This window comes from Pectinophora gossypiella, chromosome 2 (assembly GCF_024362695.1).
Source record: "Pectinophora gossypiella chromosome 2, ilPecGoss1.1, whole genome shotgun sequence".
Lineage (NCBI taxonomy): Eukaryota > Metazoa > Arthropoda > Insecta > Lepidoptera > Gelechiidae > Pectinophora > Pectinophora gossypiella.
In genome coordinates this window covers 1,593,376-1,596,337 of record NC_065405.1, presented here as the reverse complement: position 1 = coordinate 1,596,337, position 2,962 = coordinate 1,593,376, and positions in this window count along the sequence as shown.

Sequence of the window (2,962 nt, the reverse complement as noted above, 5' to 3'; positions counted from 1 at the left end):
GTTAAATGAGTGATACAGATATTCCTAGCCTACACCACCTAAACGAGTGAATGAGACAGAAATATTTCTAGACGTACTTTATAAGTAGTCTCGGATCAACAATGCAATACTTTAAATAAATTGATTACTATATTTGTCATCGTAGCCGTTACATGAGCCAGGCCATTGGCGGCTCGATAATAACCTTGACACCAGAAACACGATAGGAAAAAAAATAGAAATCATTCCCCCATCGGCCGTCCTTTCTAAGAGGATGTGCCTCGCCACTGCCAGCATCAGCATTCCATTCTTGTCTATCCAAGGCAAATTGTCAGCTGAAAGAAAAAAAAGAAAAATAGGCGAATCGTGATTTTCGCCCGCAATCAAGCATAGAAGCAATTCTAACTTGAATATATTTACAGGATGAGCTGTTAATAAAGATCTGCGAAGTAAATAAACTGGACGAGCCGCTGGCTAGCTCTTCTCTTCCGCTACGTGAAGCGTTGCTGCACACCAATAGACGCGTCGACATGTCTCTTGCTCTGGTTAGTCGATCAGCTTTATTGAAAAGACCTGCGAAGAACACAAGTTGGATGAACCGCCAGCATACCGGACACTCAATACAAAATTCTCGTTCTTACCACGAGCGAGACAGATATACGCTCGCTTTACCCCTTACTCCTTAGTGGCTTACGGCTATTTAAAACTTTTAAGACCCGGAGGGGGTAAGACCGGCTGATACGTATTAATGCGGGGCGGAGAGTTACCATTCTGTACGTAGATACATTATTCTTCATTCTATGTCGCTAGCGAGCTCGTCTCTGACGCTGAGAGAAACGTTGTTGAATATTAATAGACGCGATGTTTATCAATGCAGCTAATTGCAGCTTTTTATTCAACGAGAGAATACTTACCGATGTTTTTGAATTTTTACTTTATACGGAGTCGAATTTTATAATGACTAAGCGATCGAATGAAAAAATTCTCGATTTTGATACCTTTTAGACATACCTTTACCATACCTTTTAAAATTGCTGGAACAAGTTTGTTAATGTGGCGTCCAACACTGTTGTCTGTACAGTTGGCAGGCCCACAAATGCGCTGGTCGCCGCCGACAGCGGACGCCCTCGACAGCGGCGACGAGATGGGCGTGCTCGACCTGTGGTGCATGCTGCGGGCTGAGCCAAGACTGTTGCCGCGCATCAACAAGGCCATCGCGCAGACGCGAGCCTCCTCGGTATTTACTTATTAAGTATACACAACAGGTTCTTCTTCTTACATACATAGATACATACATAAACTCACGCCCGTAATCCCTTATGGGGTGGGCAGAGCCACAAGTTATCAAAGACAACTTGCAGCCACTGTTGATACGATGTCGTAAGCTGGATATGATGAACCTTATGGTCATATGGGATCAGCCTATCGCCCATAACATTAGTCCATCATGTTAGAGGACACAATCCCTCTGTCGGTTTTTACGACATGCCCGGGAAGACAAGCAGGTGAACGTTTTCTATGTTTTTTATTTGCTCCCAGAACAGCATAGAAGTTCTTCTTCTAACCCTATTATCCCCTGTTGAGATGCAGGGCTCGAATGACAGATTTCCACTCCTCGCGATCTTTTGCACCCTCTGCAGTTTGCTCCCATGACATGCCGAGAGTTTATTCTTTTCGGTCGACCGAGGGAGACGCCAAGATTTTCTGGGCCGCCCCTTTTGCGTTTTCCACACGCCCACCAGGTCAGAGCTCGTCAGGATATGTTGTCCATACATCTTCTGAGGACATGACCAATTCACTCAATCTCCACTGTTGTGTGTATACACGACAGGTTACAGACATAAATATCTTATAATTAGGTATATCCCAAAAAATGTATATGTTACTGTAAAAGCTCGAACTACGGTAAATCTTAAGATTTAAGTGTAAGTCTTAGGATTTACCGACATGAGTTGGTAAATGTAAGTATTTCTGAAAATACGACGATTTTTTCGAGCTTTGACCATTCGAATTCAGTATAATGCTAGGTTTTACCACTGTTAGCTGGTAGATGTTGGTTTTAGGAATAAAACAATGAGTAATTCTTAATTATTTACTTTAGACAAAACATGCACGTAGTACTATAAAGGTATCATATGATAGGAATAAGTACAAATTAATACCAACTTATTAAAATTATTTTGAAAAAACATAACGTACAACATGAGCACGTTATGACATGTGTTGTTTTTCAATATTTACCGTGCCGTTGATATAAATCCTAAGATTTACCAACGGAATGGTGGTAAAAGTTCGAATCGCAAACCTTTTGAGACATTTACTATTAGGAATTGGTAGATCTTAGGTTTTACTGGAATATCTTGCGATTTACTACATTTCGAGCTTTTACAGTAACATATACAAGTTATAATTGACGATTAATCAAATCAAATCAAATCAAATCAAAATCTTTATTTGTGAATACAGGTATACAAAAGGTGTTACATAAAGTAAAACACACAAAACCACAAAACACCAAACACATCAAAAAACAAATCAAAAAAAAAACATGAAAAACACTGAAGAAATGAGAAAAAACATCACTTAGCTCTAAAACAACGTGGTAACAATTACGATACGGTCATATAATCATCAAACTAAACTCATCATCATCAATTTAAGAGCCACGCTCTTGTCGGTGTAGCATTTTCCATTCCAGTCTATCAAAGGCCAATTCCTTGACTTCCCTATAAGACACGACGTTAACCTTTTCTTTAATCTGTTCCATGTAAGCTCTTCTCAAACTAAACTAGGGATCACAAATTGATTTAGAAAATGATTGATATTTTGATTGGTATGTTCCCACCTGGATACGAACCCGGGACCTCAGGATCGTGAGCCCGACACTCAACCATTGGACCACAGAGGCCGTCCTGCCGCCAGTTGGACGCATTGGTACGAGGCAGAGAGTTAGCGTTCTATGCATTATTATTTATTATTCAAT